Source organism: Linepithema humile, chromosome 3, assembly GCF_040581485.1.
Source record: "Linepithema humile isolate Giens D197 chromosome 3, Lhum_UNIL_v1.0, whole genome shotgun sequence".
Taxonomy (NCBI): domain Eukaryota; kingdom Metazoa; phylum Arthropoda; class Insecta; order Hymenoptera; family Formicidae; genus Linepithema; species Linepithema humile.
Window position 1 is genome coordinate 4,679,728 of NC_090130.1, and position 13,385 is coordinate 4,693,112.

At 44.4% G+C, this 13,385-nt stretch overlaps 1 protein-coding gene across 4 annotated transcripts in view; it reads right to left on the minus strand.

The window, feature by feature from the left end:
• fz2 (frizzled 2) overlaps positions 1–13,385 on the minus strand; it is a 92,096-nt gene that overhangs the window by 20,345 nt on the left and 58,366 nt on the right. The window contains exon 1 of one of the 4 annotated variants that reach the window (XM_012374407.2): positions 7,709–8,751. The exons of the other annotated variants lie outside the window; for them this stretch is intronic. The gene's annotated coding sequence lies outside the window, so the exon portion shown is untranslated. Of the gene's footprint in view, positions 1–7,708; positions 8,752–13,385 lie in introns of those variants that run through there. 4 annotated transcript variants of the gene reach the window in all.

Below are 13,385 nucleotides of genomic sequence, written 5' to 3' on the forward strand. Positions count from 1 at the left end.
AGGGGAGCGGAAAGACGATAGAGGGACTAACTGGTTCCCTCCGTCTTCTTTCGAGTGTTAAACTCGCGCGACGCAGACGACGAATGGCAGGCGACCGGTATTTTTTTTTTCCTCCTTCGATTCTTTTCGGCTACGTACAGTTGTTATGCAGATACATTCCACGAATACGCGCGGTCTACGTGTGGCGTCCGTGCGCGGCAACTACGAGACGCACAAATTATGTGCCATTGCGCAATTGGGATGAGAAGCGGAGGTGCTTCTCTCTCGCTTTCATAGGAAATGTGAAGCGAGTGCATGGTAAATACGAAGGCGAGTGTCGTGCGACTGATTGCGTCTACGCGGGTCGCTATTAACTTGGTTTAACTTAATTTAAGTTGAAGCCCTTCGTGCCTATTAATATTCATAGATTCGGCGCATTAATTTTCAAATAATAAACATAAAGTTCACGTTGCATGACAATGCAACTAAGAACTATTATCTGCGGAGCGTAAAATCAATTTAGAAGTTGGTATGCGATTATGATATCTTATCAATGACATGTCGTTAAATTTATTCGTTGATACGTTCCGGTAGAAATAATTAAACACAAGCAAACTAGAAAATAATATGCATCGAGAAGAATACGCTGCGTAGGAAAGGATTGATTTCTCCATCTACGTGGGCAGGAAAGTGCAAGAAGTTAACGATTGCATACCATTAACGCGTGTTTACGTTCTCGATTTGGTAAATTTGATCGATCCTGACGCGAGTTTTTCCACATATTATGGCTAACACTGTAATCTAGGGAGGCATGGAGAATTGCTAACTAGGAGTTACCTCAACCGGACTGTTGTCGGCGTAACCGGTTCACGGTGATGAACGGAGGAGTTGGCGCGCAATTCTCCCGACATTGTCTCGCTTAACGCCGAAGCTTTGTAAGGTAAATAAAGCCGGCGGGCTGCGTTGAATCGACGATAAATCGTCTCTAATGGCGTCTTCTTCCGGTCAGCGCGACCGAGCGCGCGAGATCATGTTTCTTTGGGCGTGTTAGAAAAAAAAGAGGCACATACAAAGTGCTTTTCCATCTCGCTCTCGGTTTAAATGAAATGAAGAATCGCGGGCACACAACAATCCAGCTGCTAATGACGACGCGGACCGGTTTAACGACGACGTAATTGTTATGCGAAAATCGCGTTACAGCGAAGGATAGGACACGATACAAGTGAGCGGTAAGAATGTATCGTCGCTGCGTGTGGCTCGTTTTCGCTTGGCGATTATCGGAAAATAGTAAATCTAATATATATAGAACCGGTTCGAGTTTCCGGGAACTCGTTCATTATTAAAATCGTCTCTTTAATGCTTCGGAGATTTAGTTAAATATACACATAGTCAGTCTGATCGCCGCATAATGTTCTCATTTTATCTATTTTCAATATTATATTATCTTTTAATATTTTTAAAATCGAAATAAAAAACTATTGTCGTCATTTTATTTTACATTGAAAGCATGTAGGAAGAAGTATTTATTTTTATAAATTCTAGTAAGACAAAGAATAGAAACACTTAATAGGACACGGTTTAATTTAACATGAATCATACGCATGAAATACTCATCAGTTCAATTAAAAATTACAAAATATACTTGAATTACAAAAAAATTATAAAAAAAGTCCATAAAAATTATAAATAAAGATAAGAAAGACGAGAAGAGAGAAGCGCTTGTGTAAAATACGCAACTTATATGCTGCTACACTGCTACAGAATGACTCCAACATTTATACCGCAACGAGCAGTTCATCGCGAAGATTCGATCCCGTAGTCTCGACCGTACCCTATAGTTAGTGAATAACTAATGTTGTAGCGTGGATGCACCCGCACGCGCGAGTGAGCTCACGCACGCACACACGTATCGCGGTTTCACCTGCCTCGGCGCAGGGAGCAGTAGAAGACAAAGGGAGAATGTCGCTCTCGCTCCTTCTCGTTTCCATCGTTTATACCGTGACGAACAACCGCAGCCGCGAAGGAGGAGGACGGGACTGGGTTCGGACGTGGGCTCGGGGATTCTCTCATAAAGCGCTTCGCCCGCGAGGGAAACAGCAGCAACAACGGCGGAAGGAAAAAGGTGAAAAAATCCGGTGGAGCGAGATACGCTCGTTGAGCTTTTCCATGAAACAACGGAACGGAAGCGACGCCGGGCGGAGCGCGCGTAATGCGCGAAAATAATTACGTTTAACCTTTACGTTGTGTGCGTCGTCGACGGGGAAATTCGCGTCTGTTAATCGTATACTGCAGCGTCGCGAAAAACGCCAAAGGTGAAAAAATAGAACAAAAAGTTATGCTCACTCGACTCGCGCTGATAATAGTATATCGTTGGATTTTTCACGCTATTACGTGCAAAATTTTGCGATGAGCAAAAAGATGTGTAGCAAAAAAAAAAAAAAGAGAGCAGGATTAGAGGTGTTAACAGCTTGTAGGAACACACGGCTGACGAATCATAGGTTCTCAAATATTGGATTTGATAGACGGTATCTCCCCGTTATCGCTACTCCGCGCTCTTATCGATGAATCCATATTATCGTAGAGTTTGTAGCACGCGAATTTTTTAAGTGTTTCTAAGCATCGCATACTGTATGTATTTTTTGTATCAAATACGAATGATTTATAGACTCTTGCGTGACATTCGCTTTGCGACGCTAACACGAATCGTATCACAAATGTAAATTCGTAAATGGATCTGAAAGTAGACCTTAAAGGAAATGATAAAGTGATAAGCTCACCGCAAAAGATATGCATATATTACAAGCGACGCATTATTATTATTTTGTGTGCGCTTTCTCTCGATAAAAATTTGACAATGATTAAACTTATCTGACAAAATCTTTTTATCCCACTGGGAAATCCCCCGTAATTAACGGCAAAGTTAAAAATAGCTCGAACATCAAATATTATAATTTACAAGTCTTCTCTATTTCATAATCTGCTGTAAATACACTTTACAGTAAACAAATTTGTTATGAGTAATTACGCAAACTTCACGAAGTCATCGCGATGAGCACCGACCACAATCATAGAAATTCAAATCCACTGTTGTCTGTGGAGATACAACTTTATCCGACGTTCGCAAACGAGACGGAACGATCAAAGTTTCGTTACGCGCAATAACGATCTACGAGATAGCAAATACTAATACGACGATAACGCTCTCATCTGCGAATTCAGTGCATCTCGTCTATACTGCTCGCGATATAGCGCAGAGCCATAAACTTTCGTTCGAGCATTTGAGGGGGAAAAAAAAGAGAGAAAATAAAGTACGCGGCTGGCAGCAAAAGTTTAAGCGCTCTCCGCGCTCCTCCCTCCGGCCTCCGCAAACATTTTCTTTGTTTCATTAAGCCTACTTCTTTTTGCGGCTCCGGATCGCCTCCACCATTCACGGATTTTTTAGACGCGGACCTCGGCTCTTGAGTGCGTTAAAAAGCCACTGGAGTCTCCGCGAATCCATTTGCTAAACGGGCGGACACGTCCTCCATGTCGCGGAGGCTGCGCGCGTCGAGGGTGCCAAAGTACACTTTTGACAGAGCGAACAAAGCAAAGCGGGCGAAATATATTCTCGCCCGCTACACCTCGAGAGGCGCCGTGTGTCTCTCGCGAAACGTGCGTCTTTGATCGATCACGCTGCTAGATACACACGTTATAAAGTGAGGGTGAGAGAAACGTACAATTGAAGACAAAAAAGTGTTAGTCTCAGAGAAAAATAAAAAATGTAGAAAAGAATTAAAAATAAAATAAAATAATTCACATTTTGTTCAACGCATTAAATTATTTAGCAATTAAAACAATTAGCGATCAAATAAAAACATTTTAATTGTCTATTTTGAGATTCTCTTAGATATCCGAGAATAATAAAAATAAAAGTATCACACACACACGACGGACCCTCGATTACATTAAAGATTTACGATCTCTACTAGCGGAAATGTTGGTCTATAAAGTCGCTCTATGTGGCTTAAGCGCATTGTCACCCCAAAGTTAGCCCCCAATGAAGTGCCCATAAAATAATTGCGGTGCCGGACAGCAAATTGTATCGTTTTCCGATGTTATATCGACGATATGTTCGCCTGATTTCATCGGTTATCCGAAGCATTTGCAACATAATTCACCTTCTCGCCGGCATTCGGAACAAGTCAATTATAGCGCGTTCTAATTGCACCAGTTCGACGCAGCGACTCGAGCGAGTTGTAAAAGGATCCAGACGGTCCTGAAATATCCAAAAGGGTCGCAACGCGGGGAGGATCGCTCGCTCGTAGACGTCTCCCACCTGCACGGGACGATATATCACTACAAACGAGAGAACTCGGGCCTTTTTATTGCCTTGTCAGGCGACGATCGCGATGCACGAGCAAAACGAGTCCATGGTAATTATTTCTTGCCCGTAAATATCATTGCTCGCGAAACTCTTAGTTTTATCTTTGACGAAAGCTTCATATTTTTCTTCTCCGCACATTTTAATTTTTAACGTAGGTGAAGATAAGACTTTTATTATTAATCGCGTGACACAATATATATTTTATGTAGTTTTCATACGAGAGAAAATTGAATGTAGCAACAATCTCTCAAACTGGCGAAACTTTAAGCTTCGTTTGTGCTCCAAAGTACACACGAAAATATTGTTTCACTGCAGCTACTTTGTTTAAGGCTTTGTTTAAGGCTGTTGTCTTTGCGCGGCTAATGTTACGAGGAACTTAAACGAGGTGCACGACTCCGAAACTGCACGATTCGAGCCGAGCGTTTACACTTGCGACTTCACGTAACGAAACAGTCGAGAGTCACGCGAGTTTCGTAAACGTGATAAGATAACATCGCTCCAACGATCGAACCGATTGTCCTAAACGCGGCCGAAAATATTCGAGGACTTTCCACTGTAACGATGTGGAATTTTATCGAGAATTTTATAAGTGACAGTACCGTGACAGCCGAAATATTGATTTCTGTTCCGTTATTGCAACATTTTGAGGATATCCTGAAAGAATATTTTGAAAGTATAATCTATCAATATCATATGGCTTCAGTATTGAATATCTATTATTACGACGCATTATATAGGCACGGTAATCTATCCTTGTTTACAAGCAAAATATAAATCATCAATATTGTAAATTATTAAAAATAATAAAAATAATAATTATTCCCGAGTGATTTTTAATCTACTTTTATTATTATAATGCAATGTTCCGATTATATTCATCTTGAAGTTTGAAAAGGCTGTTAATTAAATATATTAATTTAACGATGTAATATCAATATTAGGTAATATTAATATTTTTTTTAATGATGTACCAGTGCGCTTTCTTTTTACAATATAAATTTTCAATATTTATCTGTCTCTCACTATACTCATAGGAAACTAGAGTAATAAAATTAACAGCGTCGGCAACGGCTGCGTAGCTGAGGATTTGCGATGCAAATATGTACAATGTGTCCGCGGCGAACGTAATTAGGCGTTACGACGACGCCGTTGCAACGGCGGCTCTTTTGCTGCTCCCTACGACGAACTTGCCGGCTACAAAGCAGAGCGGGGCGTCCTCCTTATCGTTGCTCGTAAATATCCGATCCATCCTCTGAGAATATTAAGACGCGATAAAGCGGGAGCCTCGCGGCACCAAAATCCGACGATATATTCCGCGATAGAACGAGCGTAAACGCAAATAATCGCGAACGCGAAAAATATCGCACGGTCGTGCGTTCGTAAACACCGTGTGTGCGGGCGGGCGCGCGTATGTGTACACGGCGCAAATTTAACGAGAGCGCTGGCGCGCAAGCCGGAAGCTGCGCACGATAGTCGTAAAAAAGGCTGACAGATAAATGTCGGATGCGGTTTCGCGGCGCTTCTTTTCTCTCCGCGTCACATCGCATCCATGGGCGTGGGCGTGTGCTCCGTGTCCAAACAAGCGCCACATTCTGTCGCGCGAGCCGGCTTTTCCCCCCGTGATTTACGTCCGCGACAGCGCTACAGTTTTCGACGGATTCGATTATGTGGGCTCGTCTCGACAAAACGCGATCGTCGCCGCATTCTCGTCGACACGGGCCCTAGCCAAGGTCGCCGAGCGGACTCCACATTGTTGTCACGCATTTATGGTAATACGTTATGCGCAATCCTACGCTAGCATGCTCTTTCGTTCGTGTGTGCATTATTACGTGGCCATGGTAGGGATAATTGTAGGCCCTTTTCAGAAACTCACAATCTGCAAAGATGTGCATTTTCCAACTTGCGAGATTATTAATTTATTAGATTACTAGCAATATTCTAAACTATTATAATTTTTTCAAAAAAGAATAACTTTTCGAAGCTAATAAATTTGGGAAAGAACAGTTACTATATTAAAAGTCTCATTGATCTTAATTTTTTACTTGAAACTTGTGTTAATCGATGAAATTGCAATACACTTAATATCAAATTGTAAAATATGCCAATATTTGTAATCACGTCTCTAATATTGATGTAATAATACTGATAAAATATATTGTATCATTGCATGCAATGCACGATGGATTTTGTTAATATGAAGTTCTGTGTGTGGACTTCGAGGCGGAGAAAGCACAACAGCAGATTCGTACAGTCAACCGAGATATTAAGCAAATAAGCATCCGCCATCCCGCGGGATAACAATGATTGCACTGTATTAAGCACTCTCGTGTGTACATATCCGATAAAGCATAACCAGTCTATTCGCGCATTGCGACGCATCCTGTTTGTAAATTTATTCCAACTTGCAATAATCGATGAATTGTAATATCTATGCGAACATATTCGTCGAGTTAATTTGAAAGGAGCCTTATATTAATTGGAATTTTTGTTGGACATTAAGAGGCGATTTCACCGAACTTTCTCAAAACGATCCGACAGATCTCGAATGATCACTTGTATGCAATTTATCTAGTTTCACCAACGATCTCCATTAATTCATAATTGCCACACTGGCGTATGTCGAACGAGAGGGCAAGCGTTGCTAGATCGTCAATTTTTCACATCACGTTCGAGAAATAGCGGTAGATCGTCAATTTTTAACATTTGTTAGTCTCTCAAGGAGACTGTCGAGTTCAATTTACGGTTCTGCATTTGATATATAAAAAAAAGACCTATTTAATGAAACATAGATCCCCACGCGCGGCTTTCAACTGTGACGACTTTCCGCCGGTGTGGATTTGCATAGAGAAACGTGATCGTTTGTGGTAGTAGAGAACAGAATTACAATCAAGATCCGCGTCGTCCGAGTCGAACTCGGAGAAACGACGCGTTGTCTCTCTCTCTCTCTCTCTCTCTCTCTCTCTCTCTCTCTCTCTCTCTCTCTCGTTCTTTCTCTTCCTCTCTCTCTCTCTCATCTGCGCGAGAAGCAGCATGCGACGCGGAGGATGAGAACGAGTCGGAGAAGCCTGCGGAATATATGCTACGCGCTCGTGGATGCTCGTTTGCAGCATTCGTAGAGGGACCCGACAGAGAGAAACGGGAAAGAGCCAAGGGGAGAAGAGAAAGCCTGTCGGAACGAGGCGGCAAGAGGACAAGAGATGCCTGGCATGGAGAGAGAGAAAAGGAGAGATCGAGAGAGGCACGGTAGGAGGGCATGGGGGGGGCGGAGGTGGACGCAAAACGGTTCGGCCGGCGGTGAGGCTGGTCAATGGAAGACCGAGCGGCTATCGCGCGCAACCCTTCTCGAAAACAAAGCCGGATTCTCACCTTGATTTATCGCGGACTCCCGCTGCTCTCTTCCTCCGCTCCGCTCCGGGTTGTGCCGAGTAGTTGCAGCCGCCGCACCGGGGAGCTGCTCACCCCGGCGAAAATTAATCCATTATCCCTCAAGTCCCGGTAAAAACAAAATGCGTGAGCAACGCTCGGTTCCGACGTATAGAACGCTCTCAGTTCCGACGGATAGAACACACTCCCAGTCCGGATAACACACGCTCAAGTTCCGACGGACAGGAGCCGTCGTCCGTTTGTCGGTAGTCTCTGGCGAAAGCGCGCTGTGTATATATGTGTATACGTGTTATACACGCGGGAGCGATCGGCAGCACTAAATCACATTCGTAAACACGCGTCGTGTACATGCGCACGAGGAGTGTGTCGTGGGTGTGTCTATACTCGGAATTCACGCGTACGCACGAGTACAACGGCGAGATCCTCCAAATATTTTGCTCGGAACAGACGCGCACGCTTATGGCCGACGAGAAAATGCGACGAGAGAAAGAAGCACGTGCAGCCGTAGGGAGCACACGACGATCCCACCTCGACAACGGATGCGGACGCACTGACTCCGTAGCGACGCGAGGAGACACGAGAACCTAGCTAGAGTCAACCGATCGCTGCACGGCAGTGGGGATACCGCGGGGGAGTGCGGGGACGAGAGGGGAAAACGACAGAGCAGCGCGGCTGGAGCGCTCGTGCGTTCTCGTCGGATCTCGTCGGCGAACGCTACCGGCCCCTCGGTTCCCCCTACCAGCAGCGTGTTATACGCGAACGAACTGTGCAGCGTTGTGCATCTCTCGGCACGCTGGGCTGCCGCAGCAATCTCCTCACGAGAGGGTCGACTTGGCTGCGCTTGTATTCGTGAGGAATCGCGTTTCGTCTGTATACGTGCACACCTGTGTGCACACGCGAATGTGTGTACACGGTGCGAATCGCGCGATGCATCCGCCCCGTGCATCGCCACGGCCGGCACCACACGCGCGCGATGACGTCACGCCCGGGCGCCGTGTGGCGTGGATAACGAGAGATGGTCGGCAGGATCCCTCCCTCCCTCTTTGAGATTCACGACCACTTATTATCGGTCTTCCCTCTCCTTCCTCCCTTTCTCTCCCGTCTCCTTTCCGCTGAACGACTTACTGCTTTTTTTTCGGGCTGGTTACGAGCGGCGAGATGTGGTCACCCCCTCGGCTCGTAGGTGGATTCGCTCTCTCGCGGCATTAACGACGTCTCGCGTAGGTACAGTCACGACCGGTTCCGAGGAGGACCTCTACCTACCTACCTACCTACCTACCTACCTCCTCGTATCGAGATCGAGGCTCGAGGACACGGAGCGGCGAGTTCGACGATCCCAGGACCGCGTATGTTCGGGTCGGCGCGATAAACTTTCCGATTTGCGCGTCACTGGCAATGTAAATAAATGACTCCGCCAGCGCTTTCATCGCTACCAACCGATTCGTCGCTGTTCGATGGTGAACTCTACTGATAAAGACATCTGCAAAAATGCGTAATTAAAATAGCCGGTTGTTGAGAGAGGATTAATAAGGAAGAACAACGTGCGGAAGAACATCTGCGAGACGCAAAACCGGCTAAATACAACGTGTGAAAAGTTTTTTGTCGCGAAATTCTGACTAAAAATGTCGTTGTTCCATCATTCTTTCTGCCCGTTCCGTTCCATTCGTTATCACGTTCAAGAGTCACGTCGATATAAGCGGAGCCGTTCAGCCTCGTTGCACAAGAGAGAGTACCGCGTAACTGTCTGCCACCGAATTTTATGCGTTTCTGCGAACATCACATTGCGCCCACAGTATGGGCGTTCGTGACAGGCGCACGAGCGAAAAATTAGGCGTGCAAGAGATGTCGTTTATGCGTTTAAAAAACCGGCGACTGGCATGTTTATTACGATCGTAAACCTGCGCACAGCGTGCAACCAAGTGAACATGCTAGAATCTCTGCAGCTCCAAATTTCGTAACTTTGGGAGTTTTTTTCATTTTCACGCAAAACATTTACAACGTGGACGGCGGTAATAAGACGAACCACTCAGTCAACTATTAATGGAGCGTAAAACTTTGTATATTGCTTCGTTTTAAGCGACTTTTGCTTTTATGAAACTACATAATTCGAAAAAAAGATGAGATGTCAAAAATAGAAAAAATCTTTCCGTGAAAATTGATTTCAAATTCATCTCGACAAACTTCTTCTTTAAAGTTTGATATATTAGCGATGACACATCTCGCGTATGTCAATAGTGATTTGTCACAGATTCGATCGTGCTAAATATTCGCTCCCGACACTCGCAATGTCAAATAAATTCCGCACCATATCACGATTCGATGCCAGTCCGCTGAACATCTTTCTTCATCGCCCGCACACTCTGTCACGATGGATATGTACCTCGCGAGTATATCGACTTTTCTCTGTGCGAAAGTAATATCCTCGCAGTGTCCGGTATCCCTTATAGACTACGGGGGGACACGAGACCCTGGGGCATACGCTTTTCCCCGATGGGAGAACGGAGAAATGACGAGAAGGAGGCGACTCGAATCGGCGCGATTTCTCCTTCGCGTCTGCCGCTGACGTCTGCGCGTCTGTATCTTGCAAAGGAACGTAGCGACGATCGGTTCGGGGATAGGTTCCGATTACCATTTCGCGAGGCTTCAGACGTAGAGGTCTAGACGGTGCTCGGCCGGACGGCAAATGTAATTCCCCGTACGAGCCAGGTGGTCCGCTGCAATCTCTCGGTTGGTAATCGGATCGAGAGTGGGAGGCTCGACGGAAGTTTAAAGGTCAAAACACGAGCGGGGATGCGACGGAGCTGCGTGTGCTGCTTTCCGCGAGTTCTGCGGTCGCGGGTTAGATCCAATTTCGCACAGCGAGTCGCATTAAATATACGACAGCAAGATGCAATAAACCGTACGAAATGCGACGGATTTATTTCCACTCTACGCGCCGATGTTAATCCAACGCGTAAGGTTTAAACGTAGAAATCGTTTAAGGTCAGTGATCGCGTCGTGAGATTCGCTGCGGTAAAACGAATAATAGTTTGTTTCGCTAATGCAGTTTATCAGAACGCACCATTTACAAGAGTGATTTACAAGCTTCAGAAGTGATTTCTTTCACGGGTGATAAATAGCCATCCCAAAGTCCAAACAATAATATTTCATTTATCTCTCAATTTATTACTTCCATAATTGTCGTGCTTTAATTCTTTTGTCATCAACAAGAATTATAAATAGAGTAGAACAGCGTTGCAATCGCATTTTATCTTAAAGTAAGTGAATTTCATCGTCGTGAATTTTCTCATATATTATTCTCTTACAACTCGATAAAGATAATAACAATGTAAAAAATTGTTTAGCATAATTTTACAAATCCTCCTTCATAATAAAAAAGATAGCTTTTTCCCCGAAAAAGATCGTTGCTATTTCACGAAATCTGGCGAATCTTTTCGAGATACAATAGAGATGTTGCCCGACACGAAGTTTTCCGAAAGAATCGAGACGCTCAATACGACTGAAACGTATGGGGTCCGGGGAGACACATATAGGGATGCAAGGAACGAGGTTCGAGGCATATTGAAGTCTACATTGAAGTACTCGCCCCCTGTGGATTTTCGGCAGTGTGTATACCTACTGCCGCCCGCTCTCATTGTTGGGTCACGGTTGACAGTCACGCTTGGCGTCCGGCCAACGAAGCCAAAACAGGGTGCTCTCAGGGGAAGTCTCGTCGGGTTTCGCAAAAGGAACTCAACCCCCGAACTTTCCGTAACGGCGCTTTAAGAAGCCTCCTCCGCTCACCTCCCCGTCTATCCCGAAAAGTAATTTATCTTGAGAAACCGGGGAGAACGCTAAATGGATTTTCTTTTCAGAGATATTACGCGTTTTTATCCAACGTGAAATTAGCTTACAGGCGTGGTTCTCGCACCCTGAGCCGGCTGAGTGAATCGTCTCGAGGAGAGACTCTCCGACGAGAGCGGGGCGCGATGTTCGGCTTCCCCGAATTTCTCTCCGCGGGGCATTGTCCCACGAGTCCCGATCGCGAGTCGGCACGCGATGCGCGCCGCCGCGTTACGGCTTATCGTGCGAGATCGTTAGAGAGACCGGAGCGCGTAATGACGGAGGGGCGCGAATATATTACTTAGCAGCTTGTTTAAAAATCTCACGATGTAAACAATCGGTAGTTTTGTCGGGAGATAGCGAAGGGGGTAGATTACGACTTCCTGTCACCTATCATTTATGTGGTATGCGCTACACAATGCGTCGCGCTTACCCGCTCGGGTCGGGTGGTCAGAGCCCGCCGTAGATAACGCCGTCGTATCAACACGAACACTGCACCAGGTGCAGTGTCTGCGCATTCAGGTTCTCATAATAATGCGTCAAGGTTCTCATAACAATACGCCATGCTTTGATCGTAGAAATTAACCTTGGAGACTAATGCGAGAAAAATTTGTTAAACGAGCTACGCTCGGATCTGTAAATTTCGATAATAAGACAAGTCTCTCTTGGGAAAAGCTACCGCAATTTCGACTTACACAATTTTATATGCAACAATTTCTCCGTACATAAAGAGTCGGAAAGGAATTACCGAGCCGTCAATCAAAATATGTACGGGCGAGTGTTTGCGTTTGAAGAAATATAATCTTGTTTAGTTCTGCGGGGAATAAAATTACAATAAATTAAGTGCTTTCCAAATGAGAGACAGAGCTCTCTACAGAACCCTCATCACATATACGTTAGGTAGAGACGTTTCTTTTTTGAGTGCCACAAATTGATATTAGAGTCAAGTGACCGAAGTTTCCTGCCTGTAGGTCGGACGACCTGCATTAAAGAAGGAAGGACGACGAAGGATGTTGTCCGAACGATATGCCGCTACATGGGCTCTCCGCACGAAAAAAAAAAGAATTTGCTGACAGCAAATTTTACTGTTATTTTGCTGTTATTGCAAAACATGTTAATTATTATATGAATGGCAGAGATTTGTTACGGATGCTAATTTTAAAATTTGCATTGGCAGCGACAATTTTGCTGTATTAGCAAAATACATTTGTTAGAAATAAATTATTTTGTACAAAATTCATCTATTCTACCAGCAAAATAGATTTTGCTGATATATCAAATAATTTTAAAAATTAGTTATGGTGGCAAAGTTTTGTCGCTATTACATCTAATATACAATAGCAGCGACGATTTTGCTGCGATAACAACGTTCTTTTTTTCCATGCGGGGGCTGTCGGCCATTTTCAACTCTCACAGTCTCTCACACAAGACCTGCGTTGGAAGACGCAGTCACGACTTTTTCGGTCTTGCGTCCAGACGTCGACTTTCTTTCCATTGTTCGTTTCTGGAGAGCGCAAGATCACCCGCGTGCACGGTAAGGTCCATAGAAGTTTGCAAACATCGAAAAAATCTGACTCCGCCCTTTCAATCGAACTCACACGTCGTTTCGAACAGTCGGAGTCGGGATTGAACTGTGATTTATATATCGATCTTTTTATTTAGAAATTTTCTTCGTTTTAAATAGTTTTGTTCGTTATTGCGTAATATTTTATTAAAATTTTATACTTTGAATAATTTTTTATAGAAAAATAATGGTGCATTTACTTATGTTGTGAAACTTAAAATTATCTCCAATTTTACATAGAAAATAATGTTTAAATATAAGACAAAAATTTCA